The 26576-nt window shown below is 36.5% G+C and overlaps 1 protein-coding gene across 6 annotated transcripts in view; it reads right to left on the reverse strand.

Moving 5' to 3' along the window:
- LOC121415206 (neurochondrin-like) overlaps positions 1-20100 on the reverse strand; it is a 61228-nt gene extending 41128 nt beyond the window's left edge. For 2 of the 6 annotated variants that reach the window (XM_041608408.1, XM_041608415.1), the window contains exons 1-2: positions 19938-20099; positions 4966-5002 (exon numbers count right to left, since the gene is read on the reverse strand). The gene's annotated coding sequence lies outside the window, so the exon portion shown is untranslated. Of the gene's footprint in view, positions 1-4965; positions 5003-19937 lie in introns of all 6 variants that reach the window. The other 4 variants (XM_041608399.1, XM_041608375.1, XM_041608390.1 and 1 more) reach the window with 2 other exon arrangements.
- Positions 20101-26576: the final 6476 nt, after the last annotated feature.

A 26576-nucleotide genomic window follows, 5' to 3' on the forward strand; every position in this document is an offset into this window, starting at 1 on the left:
CAGAGTCCCCTTCCCGTGTTGAGACTACTAATTTCCCATACTACTCCTCGTTATCCAAATCCTCCGATGGGATATTGGACGAACTCAACACGGGAAGGGGACTTGGATCACGAGGAGTAATTAGACAGTTCAATAGTGTTTTTAATGTGATTTTCATTGATTTTACTGATTCTTATTATCGAAAACATTCATTAATCATCTCTAGGAAACTGTCTAAAAGTGGCAGAGTGGTTTTGAAGAGGAGGGAAATGAGGGGTAGATGAATATCAACGGGTTAATTGCCGTTTTGTATTTTTAGGAGAGGGGACTTGGATCACGAGGAGCAGTATATACTGTTTTAATTCAATTCTATTGATTCTAATAATTCGTCATCGAAAAAGGAAACTGTCTAAAAGTGACACAGTGGTTTAATTCGGATGAAGGGGGACTTGAATCCTAGGAGTAATTATACAGACATTCTTTTTACCTGACGAAATAAAGCAATGGAGACAGAGGGAGATATGCAATTTGATTTATTTAGTAAGAATGTGATAGACAAAAGAAATAAAGCATAATCATAACAAAAATTTATGAGATTTATTTATAGCATAACTAAAAAGTACGACGAAATAAAGCTATACTGAAAAAGAAGTAGATGCAATTCTGATTCATTTAGTAAATTAGGGTTATACGAAATAAAGCAATGGAGACTGAAGAGGGATATAATCGGGGCCGATTTATTGGTTACACTTCGTAATTCCGAAGCTTCGTAATTCCGAAGGTTCTTTATTCCGAAGGTTCGTAATTCCGAAACACGTAAATTGCCTATACCTCTATGTTCGTTAATCCGAAAACGAAAAAGGGTTCGTTAATCCGAACATTTGTGGCGTAATTCCGACGGTTCGTTATTCCGAAGGTTCGATAATCCGAAAACGTAATAAGGTTCATTGTTCCGAAGGTTCGTTAATCCGAAAACGAAATAAGGTTCGTTGTTCCGAAGGTTCGTTAATCCGAAAACGAAATAAGGTTCATTGTTCCGAAGGTTCGTTAATCCGAAAACGAAATAAGGTTCGTTTTTCCGAAGGTTCGTTAATCCGAAAACTAAATAAGGTTCGTTAATCCGAAAACAAAATAAGGTTCGTTAATCCGAAAACGAAATAAGGTTCGTTAATCCGAAAACGAAATAAGGTTCGTTAATCCGAAAACGAAATAAGGTTCGTTAATCCGAAAACAAAATAAGGTTCGTTAATACGAAAAATTAAAACCGGGAAAGCAGAGGCAGAGGCAAGGAGGAGGGGGCGGGGGACACTGTTGCCGTTCAATTGTTATGAGGATTGAAAGGCAAGGGCGGCCGAACGAATTTCGTTTGGGGGGTAAAGCCAAAAAAATGAAACTCATACGTCAAAATTGATATTTTCACCTTAAGATTATCATCTGCTTGAAGTCATTGTGTGTTTGATAGTGATTAAGTAGAGAAAAACCTTTTTTTGAAGTGATTTCTTATTAAGGCAAAACGTATATTTAGGCTTTATTTTTCGGGAGAGAGTATAATGAGCGAGCGGCTTGGTAAAACAAATTCAAAGGTGAAGTTGTAAAACTTTTTGGGGGTCAATTATTCTTAAAATGGCATTATTGTGAGGTGTTGCGAGCGTGAATCACAAGCTAAAACTTTAGGGTATTTCAATAAAAAATGAAAATAAGTTTTTAAAAATCCGAGCAGATTTCTGCTGTCATTAAACAGATGTGCATCTAACTAAAAAATTAACACGAGCGCAAAACGCGAGCTTAAACATACTGACCAGAAAAGGAACCTGTTAAAGAAAACATTTAGTGAAAATTTGCAATATTCCAGCCTGAAAACTTAACTTGTATACTTTAAAAAGAGTATTTTATTTCGAAAAACACGAAAAACGGCATATTTATTTTTGAAAAAGGAACTTTCCCATTTTGGAAAATATTAATTTCCCTGTTTGTTTTTTTTTATTTCATTTGGGGGGGAAGTGCCCCCTGCCTCCCTCCCGGCAAATCCAACTATCGTCAAATAGGGGAGGGGGCAATTTTTTTCCAGCCATATTTTCCTCGATCGGCAGCTTAAAGTTGATTTTTGTTTGTTTCTTTGAAAGGGTAGTCCTCACAGTCAATAATTAGCTTTATACTTATAAAATAAAGTAAATATGTAATAACATGATAAATCCTTTTAAATAATGCGAGCGCGAGCTATATATTTTTTATTAATATGATGGGCAATATGTTTGTGATCTTCAAAACGAGATGCCTATGTAACTAAATTAAGATAATAACTGCGAGCAAGAAGCGCAAACAGACATTTTGAATATGTAAGCTCTGACCAGATCAAAAGGGGACATTTTAAGAAATTTTTGCAATTAGCCATGAAGACGATGCGTGTTTCAACCAGTGGCGGCGGAACATATTTTCCTGGGGGGGGGAGAGCAAAGCCCAAAAAAAGGGGCCAATAGGGGCAATTTGGGGCAAACGTATATTTTCACCATGAGATTATCATCTGTGTAAAGAGGTTGTGTGTTTTGTAGTAATTGCATTGAGCAAAATATTTTAAGTGATAACTGATTGATAAATTATATATCTATGTGTCATTTTTGCGAGCGTAGCGAGCAAGTGGTTTGGGGGAAAGAAATCAAATCTGAAGATGTATAATTCGCCTTTTTGGTCAATTGCTGTTAAAAGGGCATTCTTGTGAGATGTTGCGAGCGAATCACGTGCTCAAACTTTTGGAAATTTCATGTAGTCCTAGAATGATAATAATGATAATTATGATATAGATATTATTTACCCTGGGAAGCCACTTCAGTTCTGAAAACTGTTCTCCCAGCTATTATTATTTTTTTTACAAGATGCTTAGAATGTCCAGTTTTCAGGTTGGAAAATCTGAAAATTTTGGCTCACGTTTCTCGCTCGTATCAAATATTGTTTATTGAGGAACTCATTCTATTCCTGGTTACAAAAAAGTATAAAAATGTCCAGTTTTCAGGTGGAATATCACAAATTTTAAGCTTACGGTTCGCGCTCTCCTTATTTAGTTCGTGAGATATATACTCTATTCATGAGTCACTAAATGCAGTCCTTAAAAGGTTACTTAGAAGCCTGTTGCATAAAACATTTTACCTGAGAAAACTCTGTAAAAACTGAAAACTAAGGTTAGTCTGATTTCCGCCATTATGCCTTTAGCACAGAGCAAAAACTCCGATAAAAACAACCTGAGTTTTCTCAGGTAAAAAGTTTTATGCAACGGGCCCCAGGTCAGTATATAAACAAATTACAGCTCGCCCTCGAGTTAATTTTTTAGAAAGATACACATTTTTCTCACGATTACAAAAAATGCTCAGAATGTTTAAGTTCACGTCTTGTTACATAAAATGTCTACTAGTTTGAGCTTGCGATTCGCGCTTTCAACATCTCACAAGGATCATTATTAGTATTATTTTTATTTTTATTACCAGCAGAAGCTGTTATCAAAAATGACACCCCCTCCAATACAAATTCTATTATCTATGGTTACTCGCACGCGACCAACACACTTGATCCCTGCATCTTTAAACCATTTGCTTAGGCAGCAATTGCTCAGATAAAATCAAAATTAACCTATGCTTGATCAGGGCGCCTATTCTTAATGAAATACATGCTTTTGGCCACAACACAAGCATGTATCATCGATCGTTATTACTATCATTGCAGAATATCGTGTAATCTTGTAATGACAACACCGTTTTTGTTACCAAACTGAATAATTTTCATTTTCGGAAATACGAACCTTATTTAATTTTCGGATTAACGAACCTTATTCCGTTTTCGGATTAACAAACCTTCGGAATTACGAACCTTATTTCGTTTTCGGATTAACGAACCTTCGGAATTACGAACCTTATTTCGTTTTCGGATTAACGAACCTTATTTCGTTTTCGGATTAACGAACCTTATTTCGTTTTCGGATTGACGAACCTTCGGAATTACGAACCTCATTTTGTTTTCGGATTAACGAACCTTCGGAATTACGAACCTTATTTCGTTTTCGGATTGACGAACCTTCGGAATTACGAACCTTATTTCGTTTTCGGATTGACGAACCTTCGGAATTACGAACCTTCGGAATTACGAACCTTCGGAAATACGAACCTTCGGAATAACCGAACCTTCGGAATTACGAAGCTTCGGAATTACGAATGTATGCGGATTTATTTAGTAAAAACATAGACGAAATAAAGCAAATTTCATAGTGTGAGAAACATAAAAAGATAAATATAATCCAGATTTATCTATATGAAAAGTACTAGTTTATGACATAAAGCTACATATTAAAAAGAAGTAGATGCAATTCTGATTTATTTAGTAAATTATGAATCGACGAAATAAAGCAATGCAGACTTTAGAGGGATAGGTCCTATATTGATTTATTTAGTCAAAACGTAGACAAAATAAAGCATATTTTACATTGTGAGAAACATAGATCATAATCCCGATTTATTTACATGCAAAGTACTTTTTTACGAAATAAAGCAATAGAGAATGAAAAGAGATTCAATTCTGATTTATTTAGTAAATTAGGGATCAACAAAATAAAACAATGGAGACTGAAGAGGGATATTATAAGGCCTATTGATTTATTTAGTAAAAACATAGACAAAATAAAGCAAATTTCATATTGTGACAAACATAAAAAGATGAATATAATCATGATTTATTTATATGAAAAGTACTAGTTTATGAACTAAAGCAATAGAGATTGAAAAGAAGCACTCACACAACATGCGAGGTTAGTAGCCTATACTAACCTCGCACAACACATGTGATTTCATAGTGAATATTGACGTTTTCATTCATCACACGAATGTGAGGGAATAAAACACACCAAACCTTTCAATATCTCTGCACTATGTTAATGTTGATCGTATGAAATAAGTTCATTTTAAAAAGGAATTCGAAATTATTTATAAAAGTGTTTTTATCGCTTACCTCCAAACCTGAACCAGGATACTCTGTTCGATCCCTCCTGCAGTGGAAATTACGCAAACAACATTCAAAATGCTAATTTTTCTTATCGAACATTCTCGATTCAAGTCGTCGGCGCATAATGAGAAATTGTACTAAAAATCAACAGGTTGCATCTCATGTATATACTTGACAGCAAAAAAAAAAACAGAAAGAGGAAAATAATGCTGAGCGCCTAGAATGCAGCTAGCAGTACAAGCTGCAGAACCGTAAACAAACCTGCTTGTGAATAATATCGCGCGCCCTCTTTAGGCGAAAATTGATATCCACGCTGACCAAGAGGCATGTACGTGAAGTTCAAGATAAAATCCCTTTTTTATAAAAAAAAAACAGCAAAGAGAGGTCAAAAAACAATCCATGTGGTTCAGTAAGTGTCATAGCACAATTTGAAATCTTAGCTATAATGTAATGGCAAGGACGTTCCACAGTTAAAGTGAAATCCATGTCATTTTCACCAAACTTTGCACATTAGAACTTTAGAACCTTAATATTCGAAATATGCAAAAATTAACATAATTCCATGTGCTTGATTTTTTGCTATAGAGCTTCAAAGTTCACCTAAATTGATGTTCTTAAAAATTGTGCATTCAAAAGAATTTCGCATTTTTAGAGGCCTCGCAAGATTACTAGAATGAATCTAAACCTCTATTACTCAGTCAAAATACATGATAAAGTCATCAAAATTTTGCAAGAGAGTTAATAATTGTATCGTTAGAATGGAGAATCTATTTATAGTGCTATTTGTTTGCAATTTTAAGTTTAACAGCATTGTCAGTTCTTAAAAATGGCGTAAAATAAAACAAAAACCCAATCTCAAAAATGTGAAATTTCAATAACAAACTACAAAAGTATAAGAAATTCTGCACTTTATTCAAAATCCATGTCATTTCTACCAAAATTTGCAAAGTTGTAGAGGAAGTTATAATCAAGAGGTACAGTCATTAAAAAATTGGGGTTCATGTGCTTGTTTACAAACTATCAGCATTTTTTATTAATGCAAATGTGCTTTTTAAACACCAAAAATGCGCTGAATGCTTTGCATCTATGTGAAGAAAAAATCAAAAGCACTCTACCATTTATTCAAACTCAGGGTCATATTCGTGATTCTTGGCAGCACTACAGAGTAAAGTATTTTGAGATTGCAGAGATATTTTTTTAAATGGTCCATGGAATAATTCCATTTTTTTTTAGCTTCATAAAATAACTCATCAGATCTGCAGTTAGAGTGCAGATGATGAGAAAAATCAGCTCATACCAACAGCTAATTAATCACCTATTCATCCATTGTGACGTCAGCGCACAAAGTGTAAAATATGCGCAGATCATAATGCGCACAAACATAACTGTGGAACATCCTTAAATGGCATGAAATATTCGCGTGCATACGTCCACCAGGTGCATATGATAATCCTTCGCACACGAGATGAATTGAACCCATGGGTGGAAAAGTAGATCGATGCAATTCCGATTTATTTAGTAAATTATGAATCGACGAAATAAAGACTGAAGAGGAATGTAGACGAAATAAAGCAAATTTTTTATTCTGAGAAACGTAAAAAGATAAATAAAATCATGATTTATTTATATGAAAAGTACTAGTTTATGAACTAAAGCAATAGAGATTGAAAAGAAGTAGATGCAATTCTGATTTAATACGCCAATAAAGTGGAGACCAAAGATTGTTGAGCATGGCGTACGTGGCGCTCTACAATCAAAAGAACAAGTGACACACAACTACGGGGTTGGTAGAATTAGAAACAGGTACTGGTAGTGGTAGGACATGTTTTACACTGTGAAAAAAATTGTCTGTGGATCCAAGTCACCGGGACTTGGATCACGATAATGCCTCAGAATTCATATTTTTAGTGTAATCCAGACAAAAAAGAAGGCTTCAAAAAGATAAAGACGCGTCCGGACACCCGACTCCCCCCCAATCCTAATGCGGACGAGTACCGGTACCTGGGCTCCAGCCCGCTGCGGGCCGGAGCTCCCGGTACCCCCGGGGGGGGGGGGGGCACTCAGTATATAATGCATAATGGGTATGCGGAGGAGACCCCCATTTTTACACTCAAATTTCCGTTCCAAGGCATAGCATTTTTGTCTTGAGAAGAAGAACAAAGAAAGCCGCTCCAAGGAATAGCATTTTCTTCTTATCCAGAAAAAAAAGAAAGAAATCCGCTCCAAAGCTTTGCATATTTTACATTACAATCACATTAATCTGCTACAATGAGCTGCAATTTTGGTCAAAAGCAGCCCCAGAGCGCTGTCTAGACAGCTGGCAGCCGTCTGTTTCGAGGAGTTTTTAACATTTTTTTTTTCTCCTCGTACACAGACGGCTCGCTATCGTGCAGCCACCATAAGGGGACTTGCAATGCAAAATCCCCCCGTCGGGGCTCTTCAATTTTTGTCTTTAATGAATAAAAATTTTGAGAATAAACGCGTCCAAAATGCAAATTAATATTACCTCTTGGCATTAATTGCCAAAAAAACAGAGAAAAATCAAGTTAAAACAAAAAAGTGACTTACCTCGGCTGTCGCGCACATTCACTTCCCCATTTTATCCGATCTTAAGTACATAAACATATGGCCATTGAGTCCCCTGTACAGATCGCGCCAGAACTTCGGTCTCTGTATTTGGTGAGTGAAGCCAACAGAGTTCAGTTGAACAACTAACATAACAGAGACCGAGGCTTTTGGTCTAAGCGCTGTCCTACCATCACCTCAGCTCTCCGCAAGCGCACCTGGCGGAGGCCGCGCTACATGTAGCTGCTTCATGCACACATGATGCATACACACTCACACGTAGCCTTGAGGCGTTTGGGGAGTGAAGTCTTCTACCTACGTAGTCACTCCCCTAACGCCTGGCGCTCAAATACATAGGCTCCCACGTACCGAGGGAAAAGGCAACTCTACAAATGCACCAAACTGCAAGTTATGTTTAGAATCTGAGGTTAACACTTCTGTACATGGGTAAAAATAATGGTTGGCAACGTTTGGCAAAAAATGGATAGTTATGGTTAAAAAATATCGCAGAAATGCGATAGAAAAATAAAAGAAGAGAGTTTACTCACATTTGTTGTCATCGCCATCTTTGATCCATTGTTATAGGTCTCACAGGCCTAATTCATTCCCCATAGACTCATGTGTTAAATTGGCACTTTAAAAAATTCATTAAAAATAAGGATGAAATTCGGGGGTCGAATGTTTACTACCAGTGGATAGGATTTATATCTGGCAATCCATATCTGACCAGAAAAGGGTCCCTCGACCGGCTCATTTTAAAAATAAATTGGCGTGTTTGAAGACACCGTCGGAGGGAGCAGATTCATCAACTCAAACAGCAAAATAGCCCTAATCCTTCCGCCAGTCAAAATATAGTCCAAAATTGGTGATATTTCTTCCCAATTAGGGAAAAGGAAGTTCAGTAATTACCAAAAATAGAATCAGTGTTAGATGGACAATCATATGCATACACTTTGTCAATCAGCCATATCAAAATAAAAAAAATAGCAATGGGTTGGCTCGAATGAATATCTATGGCCTACCACTAGTAATTAGGCCCGTGAGACCTGTATTGTATGGCACATGAAGGTTTCGTTTTAATTTACCTTCCTGGCTTTTCTTCAACATCTGTACACTCACTTTATCACAAAGAAATGCATGAAATATACAGATGTGTTATGTAATGACCATTTCAAATGTTACTTCTAATGTCTAGTGCCCTATGGATTTACATACATCCTACACGCCTATATGTAGCTCAACAATGGATGCAATGTAGGGCCCAAATCCTATAATGCAAATTCTAGATATGAATAGTGTGCATATCTGGATTCAAGATCTGCCCACAATATAAATACCAGATTCACATGAGTTTAATTAGATAACAATAAAAAGAAATGAGAATCAACATACAAGCATACTATACATTCACATCTTCCTATGACAAGGGCCCAAGCCAGGGTGTAAGAGAAAGAGACAGGGGGTTAGATGGCTTGTATTCTAAATGGATGGGGGCTAGTCTGGCTAGAAGTCAGTAAAAGTTGAACAAGATAGCAGTAGAACTCTTTCTCAGCCCCCCCCCCCCCACATACTAACTATGCTTTTCTCTACCCCCACCCCCCCTCTTGAATCCACCACTCTTCAGCCAAATTCTAAAGTTTTCTCTTCTCATTCCCTTCCCCATGAACCAATTTCACAAGCGCAATTGATTCAAGGCCTATCTAATGTGTACTTCATCTCGTGATGGGTGCAATACACGATTTACAGCAGCGCGCTCGTCGGTATACGAAAACACGTACACGACAACATGCAAGCAATTGCCCCAGTGACACACACATTCGCACAGCCTACACAGCCTAGCCTAGGTACACAAACACAGAGTTAGTTACTAATAACAACTTGTTACCTGTAGTATCCCCTATGTAGCCTTGTATAGCCATGAAGTTCAGTTTTTGGACCTCTTGATGATTGAAACATGTCTACTAGTAAAAACAATCTGCTACTGAAGAGTTGGGCAGGTATTTCATCCACTAAGGAATTCCCCATGTAATAGGCTATGGTCAAGGTATAGGTCTCACAGGCCTAATTCATTCCCCATAGACTCATGTGTTAAATTGGCACTTTAAAAAATTCATTAAAAATAAGGATGAAATTCGGGGGTCGAATGTTTACTACCAGTGGATAGGATTTATATCTGGCAATCCATATCTGACCAGAAAAGGGTCCCTCGACCGGCTCATTTTAAAAATAAATTGGCGTGTTTGAAGACACCGTCGGAGGGAGCAGATTCATCAACTCAAACAGCAAAATAGCCCTAATCCTTCCGCCAGTCAAAATATAGTCCAAAATTGGTGATATTTCTTCCCAATTAGGGAAAAGGAAGTTCAGTAATTACCAAAAATAGAATCAGTGTTAGATGGACAATCATATGCATACACTTTGTCAATCACCCATATCAAAATTAAAAAAATAGCAATGGGTTGGCTCGAATGAATATCTATGGCCTACCACTAGTAATTAGGCCCGTGAGACCTCATGCAACCTAGTTACGTGACGCGTATAGAGGGCAGCAAATTCATGAGCGGTACTAGATTAAAAAGTGCTAAAATGTCCCGCTTCAACCACTGAACTGAAAATACGTATTCTAGTTCAGTGGTTGAAGCGGGACATTTAAGTTTAAGTTTTGCCAACAAGGTTAATTTGGGCTCCAAGGTTAATTTTGTTGAAATTTTGGGGGCATCAAGTACAAGTAATAATAGAGAGTTTATTCTCTAGCTATCAAGGTTAATTTAGCCAACAAGGTTAACTTGATTCGACAATGTTATGACGGAAAATTTGGGGTAATCAAGTACAAGTAAAAATAGAGAGTTTATTCTCTAGCTGTCAACATGTCTAGGATTACTTGCCGGATCACTGCTTTCATCAATTTTGGGGGCATCAAGTGCAAGTAATATAAGAGGATAGATGAGGAGGCAAGGATGCGCGCTCATCTAGATGCACCTGCTGTGTTAGCGTATTTGCGCTAGCGCAAACCAGAACTAGATCTACCAGGGACTCAGTTTTATAATTATGAGGGGAGCAATAAATAGCTCTCCTAGATCTTTTAAGGAGAGCGGTAGAGGAGCACTGCAAAAAGCTCTTCTTCAACATACAAGGGGAGCTTTTTGTCCAATTAACAAAACAGATGAAGGAAATGTACACTACAGGGAAAAAGAAACTTGGCATTCGGGATCGTGAAACACGCTAGCAAATGTGCGGGATGGTCTAACGGGATTTGAACGGATTTGTAGCGAGAAACTCAAAACTGAGACGCAAATTCGAGCGTGCTCGGTCGTGATTTCATCCCCGCTTCTAACGTGATTTCCATGCTTCCACCGAGATCCCGTTGGTTTGACGCGCGTTTTTGCACGATAGATGTATGCGCAAGCTAGTTTCAGGACATGCGCGCGCACCTTTTAAAAGGCGAGACAACAACAGGAAATGATTTTAAAGGGAATGATCACCCTTGCGCGAAACTGAACAAAAAGGATTGAAGTGGAAATGTAACTGTATTGACGACTTTCATTGCTAATTCACTTTTACTCTGACATGAATATTGCGTGTTTCATTCACAGATCATTCATTGAATATCCGAATGTGTTTTTTTTTGTAAAGAGGAAACCCTTCTTATTCATGATTATAAGGCAGGACATGTTTTAAGATTGTCTTGAGGCTTTCACAATTGGCTTATGTCGAAAGGGTGGGTGCTGTCGCATTAGGGTGCGTCAACGCGAACGCGAAGATTCGTCCAAAGCCCCCCCGGTTTGGCCGAAAGGGTGCGTTGGGAGCGCCACGTCGCGTCGCGTTCACTGGAACGCGCCCTTTCGTCCAAAGCCCCCCCCCCCCCCCCCCCCGGTTTGGACGAAAGGGTGTGTTTAATAATAATGAATAAATAAGTACAAATATTTATAAGAAAGCTGAATATAAGGTATTTTGTCAAACATTGCCAATTTGCACGTAAAATAGTGGATTTTCAATCATTTAAAGCATTGACAATTTGAGGAAAAGAAAGAAAAGTTCAACTAAGAATAATAATGATAATAATGATAATAATAATAAAATCAGATACCCATCCTTGCAATAAGCCACTTGGCGCCAATTTTTCACTCCAAATTGGAGTGAATTAATTCACTCTTTGGGGTGAAAATTATTATTATTATCAGTATTATAAGTATTATTATTATCATTGTTATTATTTTTATTATTATAAGTATTATTATTATTATTATTATTATACAAACAATTTTCATTTTATGTTTGGTGTTATAATCGTGTAAAAATTGACCATACACCAACACCAAAAGGTCAACACCAAACTTGAAATCACCCATTTACGACTTGAAATTAATGATCTAAAAATAATTGTAGGTTCTTAACAAATTCGTTAAGAGTTTTGAGGTAAAATATAATCATATCGATATGATTCATGAAGTAAAATCACTCAAATTTACTTCCGAAATATATGAGTTTCGCTTCGATCTTGGAGCACAGACCCTGATAAAAAGGTACAAAAATAATCTAGAAATTGTTGATGGTTCTTTATTCGTAAGAGTTATGACGTAAGCATGTCAGCTATGATTTATGACATGAAATTATCATACTCAGCATTTGAAAGATACGAGTTGCGCTTGGATAATGGAGCTCCTTGGTCTGATAAAAGCGTATGAAAATGATTGATAATCTATTAATTTTGTTGAAGGTTCTTGACATAATTATTCGTAAAAAGTTTTAAGGAAGAAAGTAATCATATCCATGTGATCTATGACGTAAAATAATTTTTCTTAGCTTTCGAAAGCTACGAGTTTCGCTTGGATATTGGAGCACCTTAGCCAGATCAAATTATATGAAAATGATAATATAAAATTGTTGAAGGTTCTTAACATATTCGTAAAGAATTTGGAGTTAAAAATCATTATCAGCTTTTGAAAGATACGAGCTTCGCTTGGATATTGGAGCGCCCTGGCTTGATAAAAAGTATGAATAATCTAGAAATATTGTTGAAGGTTTTCAACATATGGATTCTTAAAATGTATTGAAGTATAAATCATATCATATCGATATGATTTATAACGTAAAATCGGATACTTCACTTTCGAAATGATACGAAATTCGATTGGATCTTGGAGCACACGGCATGGTAAAGAGGTATAAGAAATGATAATCTAAGAATTGTTGAAGGTTCGTATTCGTAAAGAGTTGTGAGGTAAAAATATCACAAAAATATGCTAAACGACGTGAAATCATCCCTAACATTTGAAAGATACGAGTTGTACTTGCCTTTTCTAAAATATTTTTTTTCAAATGAGTTTCGTTACGACTTGAGATCTTGAAGAAGGCACCAAAACAAAATTGTTCAGAAACAAACGCATTTACCATGTTTACGGCAATAAAAGAGACGTTCATTTTGATTGAGACCATTGCACAGTGCGAAATATTTTCTTCCTCTTCTCTTCCTCCTCTTTTGTAGTTGATTCCTTTTTTTATTTTCCTTATAATTTTCTTCGACTTCTTAGCCATGTCCTGAACCTGGTCCTTTCTTATTTCCCTTCCTTTTGGACAATTCCAAAAAATTATCAACCTTTTTGTACGTCCGATTCCCTTTTTTTTCTCAAGTTTTACTTCATTTTCATAAACTGACCACACTGCAAAAACTGCGGTGTTTATTGAACAACAGTCTGGAATATATGACCACACGAAAGAAGTGTTGAAACAACACCGGCTTTAATTTAAATCGATGATTTATTAACAATAATTGGTGTTGTATAAACGCATATTTGGAATTAGTCCAAAACCAAACCAATGTTTTTTAACACCTCTCTAGTGTGGTCATATAGATTCCAGACTGGTGTTGAATTAACACCGCAGTTTTTGAAGTGCACAGACTGTCAAAAGTAAAAGAAATCAGGGACAGAACATTTCATGAATGTCCCGGTCGGGCGTATATACGGAATATGGAGTTGTCCTTTTTGTCATCTTCTCCGTGTCCTGCACACGATTCTGCATCTTATTTCCCATTATCCCCAATATTCTTCTCTCTCAGCATTCGATCCGCAGTTGTTAGAAAAATATACAAAACTTTATAACAAGTTGTACACATTATATTCCACTCACTATACGGCCATGCGTTTTGAGTTGGGCCCATTTCCGTTACAACTCAAATTTTCCTCGAACATTGCACCATTTTATAAAATTGTATTTTTTTCTTATGTTTGACATCCTTTACCCATAAAAGTATATATATTCTGAAAGAAAATTGTCTGAGGAATTCAAAAATGCAATCAGAAAAGGCATAGGGTAATGTCATAAAAAGTTAAAGGTCAAAATATGTGGAAAACTGTGAAAAAAACATACTTCCCAATAAATCTGAGAATCAGATAAACTTTACACCCTATAGGGAAATAACATGCATATTTCAACTCTTTAGAGTGAGACCTTTCCAGTGATATATAACTTGTTGGGGATAACTCTACCAAAATAACTGGGCGCAATCGTCTTTTGAGACCAAATTTCACATCGCAATTTTTGCGGGTTAACATGTATCAATGCTTGATTTACACCTAAAATATTAATTAGTCTTGCCTTTAGTGGCATAAATACACTTGCAAACACTAACCAGTATATTATAATCTATTTACTGTGGTTATTATGAATAAAAAATGATTTCATTTGACTCAAATTGTGGGATTTGTCACCTCTTGGCTCAAAGGCCGGTGGACCACAGGTTGACAACTGCGAGTCAGGTTTAACATATAAATATAGCAAGGCTCGACATTAGCGGTGGCCCGGGGCCACCAAAAATTCATCTCGGGCAACCATTATTGAAAAAATGTTAAGTTTTGGTGGCCCGAATCGGGCAACCAATAATTTTCAAAGTAGCGCAATTTTTCTCCCGATTTTGCATGTATTTATCAACTTTCTACAGTTCAAATTGCAAGCCAATTCGTCATGCGCCTTTTTTGTTAATCTACACACAATTACACACACACAAAGATTGCATAGTCATGACAGTATGTAGGCCTACCGCTAGCATAGAGTAACTATTATTCAGCCGGCCGCGCCGGCTGTCTGGCTGAGCTCTGCGTACATGAAACCACTGCAGCTAGCTCTGCGAGCTGCGCGAGCAGACTATTCAATTCAAACTCAGGGAGCTGCGATACGAAATGTTAATTAAGAAATCTTCCCCAGAACTCTGAAAATCTACGTCAAAGTCACATTTTACACCAATGAAATGCCCTTCTACAGTCTGTATTACTGAAACCTGATTATCTGCAAGCATTAAAAGGAGGAATTATGACCTCTCTTTTGACTCAAAAAGACCGATTTCCAAATGCATTAATACACATAAAACACATAGGTGAGTACATCACAGTCCCGTATGTGCATTTGTATGTATGTTGATATTTGGTTTATTTCGAAGCTGTGTCTCTTCTAGCCAAAAATAAATAGGCAGCTTCTTTCTTTCTTGTTTACAAATGACTTCTTAAACCACTCTTAAGGAAGTAAATACTTTGGGAAGGCATTTCATTGATATGAAATGTGAATTTTTCCATCATTTTTTTAAATATAGGGAAGGAATTTTCTCAGTTTTTTCCAGATAATTTTTGCCGTTTTCTCATTTTTTTTACAGTGATTAAACCATTTATACCCCTTCCCATTGAATATGCCTGATTAAAGAACATGTTTCTACTGAATAATAATCATAATTTTCCCCATTTTTTGATAATTTTGTCTTATTCATATTTCTTACATTTTCTTTAGTTTTTCTCAAATGTTTTTTTTTCCTGTTCTTTGTTTTTTCTATCTTCATTTTTTCTTTTGTTTTATTTCACTTATTCATTTCTTTACAATTTTTTATTTCTTTTTTCAGTATACTATTCTAAAAATGATTTTTGTTTATTTCCCCCTTTTACACATTGTTCTAATTCTGCAGCATATTTTTCTGTGATTTTCTCCTGCTATAATATGCTGGAAAAGAGAAAATAAACTGGATTTGGGGCCTGCATAATCTAGGTTTTATGATCAAAAAGGAAGAAAGGAAAAATAATTGTTTTGTAAATCTATCTGAGTTTGCTATATGCACTATTTATTCACTTTACCATTATGAGTGTGTGTCGATACAGAGATTAAAAGTCCACAACCTGGGAACAATACAATTCTTTTATTCTCTTTCAATCATTTCATATTTACAATGATAGAACAATTTATATATATTACCACAAAATAAGCAAAGTAAAATAACAGCAAGCACGATTTACATACAAGATGTACAAAGAATAGTGGTACGTGTTACTGACTGCAGAATATTTCAATTTGTTTTATTCATTTTAAATTAATGTTTTTCTTTATATTTTTCGGGCCACCAAACTTTACTAATGGGCCACCAAAAAAACTTATTTGAAGGTTTTGGTGGCCCGAACGGGCCACCACCAAAAAAAGTTAATGTGGAGCCTTGAATATAGTAAAAATGTGAATGCACAATGAAAATTTCTCATTACTGCTTGAGCTTATTTAAATTAGTGTAAACAAAAACAACTGACAAGTTATAAATTTTTCATTAATTAAAACTGCATAAAAGGTGTATTTATATCTATTATGTTACCAGATTAATCTGAAGATTCTGACACAAAGTTATCACTATCAGTCTACGCTGTCAATATTGAAACCATGAGGTCATAATTATTAAACCAATTGATTGATTTATCTCTGAAGCCTTTAATTAGTTTTTGCTTTTCTATTTGAAATTTATGCAGCTTCTAAATTTTATTCAAGGTGTAACCCACAACTGTATTTTATCTCTCCTCATTTCCTATACATCAGACAGTCAGAATAATCATGTTAATTTCATGTTTTACATCAATTAATTATACTAATTAGCTTAATTAGGTACCCTTTAAACTGAAAAGTTCAAATTTGACCCACTTATGATTGAAGAATAAGCTAGTGAGCCCCAAAACTATTACATATTTAGGTACTGTGATGTTACACATTTAGTTTCTTAATGAAATTAAAATTTATGCTCCCCTCGTCATGCTCCCCTCGTCTACCACCATGCAAAAATGGCCAATTGATGTTACATAATTGCTAATTACTGGTAAACAAAGTAATCTCAAGTATTTCTTTTTCTTTTAAGTTATTGTATAAAGATTCCCTTTAATATGATACCAAATATCCCCATGTAGCACATGTATTTCAAGTTTTATACCATTAATTATTTCTGTGCTTGTCGTGCAAATGTAACAATACCACCTATTTGCGGGCCCAACTTAAAACGCATGGCCATACATTAGTTGGGTGGATGAAAGATTTATTCGCACAAAATATGATAATGCTTTGAAGGGCGGTTGGGGTCTATGCCGCAATGCCAATAGATATGACTTAACACTCATCATATCAAATACATAAATATTTTTAAAATCAATCAGACTTCCACCCCCGAAAAAATACGCCGTCGGAAAAGCGGCGCCTATAGTCTCACTTTGCTTCGCAGGTGAGACAAAAATGATGGTTAGCCAATATAGTCATCTCTGTTCAATTCTTAATATGGATTTCGTTTCTCAAAGGTTGTGTTTTTTATTTAAGTTATTCTATAACTATATGATTAATTCCGTTACAATAACTTGATTCTAAATCTCTATTTCATAACTCCATAAATAAAAACTCAAAACTGAATAATACTCGTCCTTTGAATGAACGTCGTAACCGATTAAATGAAAAAAAAAGAATGAACAGAAAAATGATGGCAAGCAAATCTACTCGCTCTTTAAATGAACGACGTAACTGATAAAATAAGAAATACAGAATTTATGAACAGAAACTGGCGGAAAGCGAATCTTTTAACAAAAGACGTAAGTGATGAAATTAAAAAAAAAACAGAATTGATGAAGAGAAAATGATTGTGAGCAAATCTTCTCGTCCTGTAAATGAACGACGTATTACGGATTAAAAAAACAACGAACAATGATGGAAAGCAAATCTTCCTCGAATAAAAGACGTAAGTGATGAAATAAAAAACAAGTGGAATGCCTCTGGCCGTCTCACCTGCATCACGCGGTTCAATATAGCAGCAGTGCTGACTTTGAATACTACTCTAACTCGCACAAGATGTTCAGTGATACATGGTTACTCTTATGTCCACTTTTTATGAACTAGACCAATAAACTTACAGAGATATGATGGTTATTCAACAAAAAACCCCAACATGGCCAAAGTTCACTGAACTTACATGACCTTTGACCTTGATCATGTGACCTGAAACTTGAACAGGATGTTCAGTGATACTTGATTACTCTTATGTACAAGTTTCATGAATCAGATCCATAAACTTTCAAAGTTATGATGGTAATTCAACAGATACATTCAATTCGGAGAAAGTTCATTGACCTTTGACCTTGGTCATGTGACCTGAAACGCGCACAGGATGTTCAGTGATACTTGATTACTCTTATGTCCAAGTTTAATGAACTAGACCTATAAACTTTCAAAGTTATGATGGTAATTCAACAGACACCCCCGATTCGGCCAAAGTTCATTGACCCTAAATGACCTTTGACCTTAATCATTAGACCTGAAACTTGCACAAAATGTTCAGTGATGCTTGGTTACTATTATGTCCAAGTTTCATGAATCAGATCCATAAACTTTCAAAGTTATGATGGGAATTCAACAGATATCCCCAATTCGGCCAAAGTTCATTGACCCTAAATGACCTTTGACCTTGGTCATGTGACGTGAAACTCATGCAGGATGTTCAGTGATACTTGATTAACCTTATGTCCAAGTTTCATGAACTAGGTCCATATATTTTCTAAGTTATGATGACATTTCAAAAACTTAACCTCAGGTTAAGATTTCGATGTTGATTCCTCCAACATGGTCTAAGTTCATTGACCCTAAATGACCTTTGACCTTGGTCATGTGACATGAAACTCTAATAGGATGTTCAGTAATACTTGATTAACCTTATGGCCAGGTTTTATTAACTAGGTCTATATACTTTCTAAGTTATGACGTCATTTCAAAAACTTAACCTCAGGTTAAGATTGATGTTGACGCCGCCGCCACCGTCGCCATTGGATAAGCGGCGCCTATAGTCTCACTCTGCTTCGCAGGTGAGACAAAAACGAATGATACCTCTGACTCTCTACATCACCAAAGAAAAAATACTGAAAACAAATAAATCGATGATTAATGAATAAATATACAGTGTATATACATTTATTAATCAATAGAAATACATAAACTAATCAATTACTAGTACAATAGATTGAAATAAATGAACTTCCGCACATAAAAATAATTTAGAACGAATGATATTTCTGACTCTCTATATCACAAAAGAAAAAAACATAACACTGAAAACAAATGAATTAAATGATCAATTAATACATTAATTAATAAAAACAATCAATTGATAAATAAATGAACAAGTTAATAACTATATTAATACATGAATAAATCGACAAATAAATTTCTGAAGAAGAAACTAATGTCCTCTCTCCTTGTTTATTTGGAAAATAAATTGGAGACCCCCCCCGCCCCCTCTTACAGTGCCGCCCATCATAATTCTCACCGGCCGCGGGGAAACAAGCCCCACGACCACGTTATTTTCCATGATATAACAGTGTAAGGGGCCTCGATAACGAGTATACTAATATAGCCGTCATCCGAGCCCCACACACGTGCGAATGCTGGGACAATCGCATTGGACGGGGCCTGTTTCGCGACTATTTTAGAATGCAAGCTTAATATATACTCATGATATAGGCCCCGCTCTTGTGTAGGAGTGACTGAAGTGCCGTAGTGCGGGGCCTATATAACGGTTATAGTACTATACTCGTGAAACAGGCCCCGCGAACGGACATTCTAAGCCATTCAACACAGCAGCGGGGCCTATATCACGAGTATTTATAGTGAGCTGAAGTTAGCAACCTAGATATTGAGGTAGTATAATCGATTACAAGTGTTTCTCGAGCGGGGCCTATATCACGATTTTGCCGGTAAGTCACTGTTTTTGTTCCTTTTAACTTCATTTTCTCCGTTTTGGGGCAATTAATGCCAAGAGGGAATATAAATTTGCATTTTGGTTGCGTTAATTTTCAAAATTTTTATTCATTAATTAATTGATTAAAGACAAAAATTGAAGAGCCCCGATTTTGCATTGCAAGTCCCCTAATGGTGGCTGCACGATAGCGAGCCGTCTGTGTACGAGGAGAAATGAAAAAAAATGTTAAAAAACTCCTCGAAACAGACGGCTGCCAGCTGTCTAGGTTATAACCTTTTGTTTGTGGCATGAGTGGCCCTGCCTGGGTTAGATTCGAATCAGCCCAGATTCACAATTCAGGCACATTCTTATAATGATTCTAGGTCAAAATTAGATGTGTACCATATTTACTTACGCTTATAACAGAGTAAAGATGAACTTCAGGACTCCAAATATAATATACCCTGAAAGAATCAATGAAAAGAAGAACGCGATGGCAGTTGTTATTTTGTAGCAGTCCATTGGCATTGGCATCGGCGTACATAGTACATACGTACGTACGTACTACGTGCTTATAAAGTTGAGTAGTACCAACGAACGTAGAGGGCAGCAACACACAAGCGTCAGACAAGCGTGTTGCTTTTTTTTATAGGAAGGTCCACTCGATACGCGCATGCAATTGAAGTCCGCGCACAATTTGGTAGGCATGCCAACGAAACCATGAAACGACGCAATACATTCAAAGATTAATAGCAAAATAGAGGTAAACCAACGAACGTAGAGGGCAGCAACACACAAGCGTGTTGCTCTAAGGAAGGTCAACTCCGCTCGAATTTTGTGACCACTCCCTCTAAAAAATAAGGGGGACTTTTCGGAAATTTGTCGAGTTGATTTTTTTTCATTTGTTAATTTCAAATATTTTTTAATGAACAATTATTAGATCGGTTATTCTGGGTAGAAATATTAAAAATATTAATTTTAATTTTAAAGAAATTATTTAGCTTAAATAATCATGATTTTGACATTTTTTCTCATTTTGGAATATTAAGTCTATGACGAGGATCCCTCTTATCTCTTATTTTCCTCTGCTGAATTTCGCTGCACCACTAATAAATGCATAGACAACCACCGTAATAATCGAGGTAATTTTTCTGGCCTGGGTGCGCCGAGTCTGGGCCGGTCGCGTAGCTAACGAGTGACGTTGATGATGCGCTGGGGCTTCAGTCGACTCGTCATAGATCTTCTAGCAACATAGACAATGACATCTAATTTGCCTGGTCTGATTTGAAGTGCAATTGCTTCAGGGCTGATGTTTATCAACGATGATTGTTCAAGGTCAGATTTCAAATTTTAAATTGCATTTGACTTTTAAGTCTATAAATCTTAATACAAGAAGCTGCATCCCCGAAATCCGGGTCTAATTTCAACTTCGAGTCCGAAACTATGGACGGCGAAAAAAAAAACCATGCATCGGATGCATTGCATTGGCTGCGCGCTGCGCTGCAGCTGAGCTGCACAGCCAGCCCGGTGGGGTCACTCAACTTGACTTGGGGACCGCATGACCGTTACCAAAATCGCGGGAAAAGGGTCAATTTCATTGAGCGTCCGCGGACAGAACACTCCTCGAAGTAGTGAAAATAGGGGTGCTCACCGTCCTCGATCCCCCCTCGATCTGATGGAAATAGGGGTCAGGAAAAAGGGGAGAACGATCACGGGAAGTAAAATCCGTCGCCGAGTCACCAGCCGCAGAGGGCGCGCTCATCATGCTCTGTATCTTTATGTGGACAACTCTACATTTATTTTTACAAAGAATTCTACTTTTCTTATTTTTCAAGAAAAATAAAGTTCTTTTTTATTATTGTATCAGTATGACATGGCTCTTGGTCATCTTTAAGGACTGGGCACTCTGACGCCTGTGTTGCAATTTCCTCTAATGAGGAAAGGGTTTAATTAAATGCCCTGTCCTTGAAATATGGTAAATAGGGGTAAGTTTGCGAAATGGGCAAAAGTGTCCTTACAATCTTATAATTAGGGGTGTTTCAAGGTACCATTTTACCGCAATTTTGTCCTTGTTTTGCGTGAAAATAGGGGGGTAAATTTCACAAAATGTCCTTGAAATTGACTGCAATAGGGGGTTACTTGCATTTGCGGTAACGGTCATATGCGTCCCCCTCTGCGGGTGAGTGACGCGTCGAAGGTCGATAATCATTGAGCAACCAAACTTCCAAAGCCAAATTAAAGCTTGAATAAACGGCCACCTATTCACATTTTCCCTGGTTTTCTTCAATAATTTCTAAGAAAATCAGCCAATTGAGGGAAATTGATTGCAATATCGTTTGCAGAGTGCCATCATCGACATTCGTTTTGCGTTAGAAACCTTAATTATAGATCTAGGCCTAGACTAGAAATGGGGGCTATATACTAGATTAGACCATCTTAATTTCTGATTTTGGGTAGAAGTAGACTTGATAGACAGCATCCATATCTTAATTTGACCATTGATTCTGTGCAATCAATGTTTAAATACTTTTACATAATTTGTTTGCCATATTGCAATTGGTAAATTTTCCTGTGCCTGCATGGCCTGGGCTTGGCTGGCAGAACGCGTTTTTTTTTTTTGAGAAATTTCGAAAGTGAAAGAGCAAAGTGACTGAGCTCGTCGTGATTTTATTTTTATGCATTTTCTGACTGAATTTTAAAGATTTCATGCCTAACGCTAATGCCTAACGGTAACTTGTCAACCATATAATCTTCTAGTTCTAGATCTAGACTTTACCCTGTATGTAGGCATTTAACGGACTAAAAAATCATAACCTCCTAGCGGCTAGCCCATGCAGGCTGGCCTTAATTGAACCAAACTTAGCTTGCATGGACCAACCCTCAAATGGTCTAGATTTAGGCGTCCTATACTATAAAGACAATGTGGAATTCGTCTGTTTTGAGTTGATTATTATTTTAGTATTTTTTTATTGTTGCATAGACTCATACCAACTCATACCAACAAGACGTGCTAGATCTATAAATATTCTAGATCTACTTAGATATCCAGTGTGGAACAACATCTTCAACAAACAGATCGAGACTGGTCAAAGCATTTGTCTACAGTCTAGTTAGACAAATAAAGTTTTCTAGATCTTTAGACTGGGTCTATCGATCAACTAGACAGGAATAACCGTCGTTTCTGGGGATTTATTCAACAATTTCTGACATTTTACTATAATCTCCATCGGTGAGTGAGCCAGCGCAGTTCAGCAGAGCAACCAAAATACAGAGACTGAAGCTTTTGGTCTATCGATCAACATGATCAAGATCTGTGTTAGATGTAGACTTCACTTATTACTGATTGGAATGTATTTCTAAATTTATAAGTTTTGGGGAAAATGGTGAAAAGAAATAACATACTACTGATAGATACGTGAATTATTTTTTGTAATACCCATTGGCATTGCTGCCTGCTCTAATAAATAAATAAATAAATGAGTCACGGCCTATATATGGACTGCAGATAAATGCTGATCGACGCCTAGCAGAACAAGTACCAGTGCTAGACTAGGGGGTTGAAATCTAAGCAGACGACGGAGCATAATGTAGCTTAAGCATAGAATGATGATGGGTTCAGCGAAGAGCCCAGAGAAAATAAGGGGGACATATTCAATCCCGAAATGCTTTGCGAGTGGTCACAAAATCGTCTCGGCGCAAATCACCTAATTCAGCCGTCTGGTGAAATCGCTGATAACAACAATCACCGATTTGGTAATTATTTTAGTTTCATGAAACTTGCATTTGTAAAGTTTATAATATCAAAGTATGTTTTCATATTTATGTATATCCCTCAACATATTTTTTAATGTTATCTTTGATATCGTTGTAGTCATATTCTTTCATATTCGTTTCTTGATCACTACTAATTTGTTGTTGTATTGGATCGGCATTTGATTTCGTTGTCATGAACAATAAAATATGCTCGCAGCTCAGTTGCATGCGCGTATCGAGTTGACCTTCCTTAGAGCAACCACTGATCTCTCCCATACCTGGATGGGAACAATAACGCTGATTGGCCTATTCCGTGTTGAAGCACCGGAAGTTGGTACCTCCGCACGCCGAGTTCCCCCAAAAAAGCAAAAATCGGAGTAGAGTCTGGTACACGGCAATAGTATCAATTCTTAATTATACTTACCAAATCAACTCTTATAACAGCACTTTTCAATGTGAATTTATACCTGATACAAAGTTTAAGATGTCGTCCTGTGCCACGTATAAATGCACTTATTGTGACGACCGTGGAAACAGAGAAAATGGGATTACTTTTCACAGATAAAACAAGCTGGTGAACTGCATAGTTGTAGACTTTATGTAGTCCCATGTGCTCAAATACATGTGTGGTAATTCTAAATTACCAGAGCAAGTTTCCAAAACTTTAAAACTCCGGGGGGGGGGGTTATCGATTGTTGTGATTTCTCTGGAAGCGTGATGAATTCAAACCATGATTCAAATGAATATTCAGTTTATTAATATTCACAAATGTCACCAAGTTTTATGAGTTTATCAATCATGTTTGGACAGAAGAATATCACGACTGAGATACGAAAATACTCAGTACTGACCGTGTATAGCATGTATTGTGAAACTTAAGTTAAGACTAAAAATCTGCCGTTTCGGAGGAGTTAGAAATTTTTTTTGCAAGCATAGATCCTTACCGAAATAGACTGATTTTTGGGACAAGGACTGGATCTACACTGTATTCTGAAAATTATTTATCTTTTATTTGTGAAAGGACAATAAAATTTACAAGCTATAGGTACATGTATAGGACTAGGACTTTAGGGGGCTTATGTAACTTGTGGCATGTGAATTTGTGATATTTCTCTGTCAACAATAGATCGAATTATTTTTTCCAAGAACTCTTTTTTTTAAGTACGTAAAAAAGACATTAAGCTACAGATCAGAGACGGATGAGACTTCAGAAATTTCACAGAACTTATTTTGAGATGCCGAATGTCTTCAAAGAAAAAAAAATGACTAGGTGGAACAAAAAAAAGGGGGGATTATCAACCAGAAATTTAGGGGGTGACGCAATAAAAATAATCTGACAAGCAAAAAAAGGTTATCAACCCAAAATTTAGGAAGGGATGCAAAACAAAAGAAATGATCTGACAAGCATCAAAAAAGGGTTATCAACCAGAATTTCAGGGCGGACCATAACGATTTTAGGGGGTCCACCTGAATTTAGGGGGGATGCAGGAAAAAAAATGACAAGTAAAAAGAACACAAAAAAAGTTGTCAACATAAATTTTGGGGGTCTGTCCCCCACCTAAAATTTAGGGGTACAGGACCCCCCCCCCCCCCCCCCCCGCTTCCGCTGCCTACAGTGTATATGAACAAACTGGGTAGAGGATAATTGAAGAGAGTCGATCGATGTGACAGAAGGAAAGAGAGAGAGAAGGTCAAGTCCACCTCAGAAAAATGTTGATTTGAATCAATAGAGAAAAATCAGGCAAGCACAATGCTGAAAATTTCATTAAAATCTAATGTAAAACAAAAAGTTATGACATTTCAAAGTTTCGCTTATAAAAAAATAGTGATATGAACGAGCCAGTTACATCCAAATGAGAGAGTCAATGATTTTACTCACTATTTCTTTTGTGTTTTATAGTTTGAATTATACAATATTTCTATTTTTACGAATTTGACGTTTAGGACCTCCTTGCCGGAAGCACAAAATGTTAAAGTAATGGAATACCAACCGAGATGTGCATATAACTGTTTTGTGAAATGAAGCGAAACTTCAAACTGCCATAACTTTCATATTACATCCGATTTTGATGAAATTTTCAGGGTTATGCTTGTTGATTTTTTTTCTTTTTATTCAAATCAAGTTTTTGTTGGGTGGACTTGTTCTTTAAAGGGCGAGTCCACCTCATGAAAATGATTATTTGAATAGAGAGAAAAACACACAATAGGCCTAATGCTAAAAATTTAATCAAAATCAGAAATAAAATATGAAAGTTATATTTCCAACGTTTGAAAACGATGAATTTTTGGGTGTTACACTTGTTTTATTTTTTTTTTTTTTGGGGGGTGGGGTAGACTTAGATTAAAGGGGGGGGGGGTTCAAGCCCAGTGTTATCAGCCTTCATAACCTAGAAAGTCCTCGCCATATCGATCCTAAGATGGTTATTTGGAAAACCTCCAAAATACCCCTAGACAAGTTAAGGATTTCATCCTTTCTTCCGTAGGTGAGAAAAACACCATCCCCTTCAAAATTATGTTTCCGAATTGTATACTGGGAAAGTACCATGGTTTCAAGAAAATTGCGAATTCTGGCACCTTAAATATATGAAGTTTTGTTTAAAAAGCAACGAGTGCTTCAGTGTGCAGACAGCTAGCGTATCGCTCACAATGCACATGCTAATGGAGCGATCGCGTTCCTTTTGGGGGAACTGGTATGGCGGACAATAGAACTCGCTGGCTTCAAACAAAGGACCCTCCCTGCATATCCAGTTAGGGGAGAGATCAGTGAGAGCAACACGCTTGTGTGTTGCTGCCCTCTACGTTCGTTGAGGTAAACTAACAGATTGTGACAAGGCTAAATTCCAGTAATAGAAATACAAAAATATGTAAATGATTGACAAAAAATTTACCACATTTTAAATTAAAAAAATATTACCACATTTCTTTCTTGTGTTGCTTTAATTCTTCAGTAAAACGGCCATCAAATAAACCAATCTGCTAATTTCACCCCGATTTAGTCAAGCTTATTTTGTGACCGTTATTAAGCTCCGCCCCTCACTCAGCGCACTTTTTTAGTAAATTGTAGAGTTGATATTTTTTCATTTCCTCATTTTCAACATTTTTATTTGAAAGAATTTTACAGCAAGTATCACGCTTAAAAATATTCAAAATGTATTCTTTATTTTTCCTAAAATATTACGTGGTGGTGAAAACAAATTTATGACTTTCGCATATCAATATGAAAACAAATATACGTGAGGTTGAACATTCTTCATTTCAATTTCGCTGCACCACATTAATGCGCCTACACAATCCAGCGGCA

This window comes from Lytechinus variegatus, chromosome 1 (genome assembly GCF_018143015.1).
Source record: "Lytechinus variegatus isolate NC3 chromosome 1, Lvar_3.0, whole genome shotgun sequence".
Lineage (NCBI taxonomy): Eukaryota > Metazoa > Echinodermata > Echinoidea > Temnopleuroida > Toxopneustidae > Lytechinus > Lytechinus variegatus.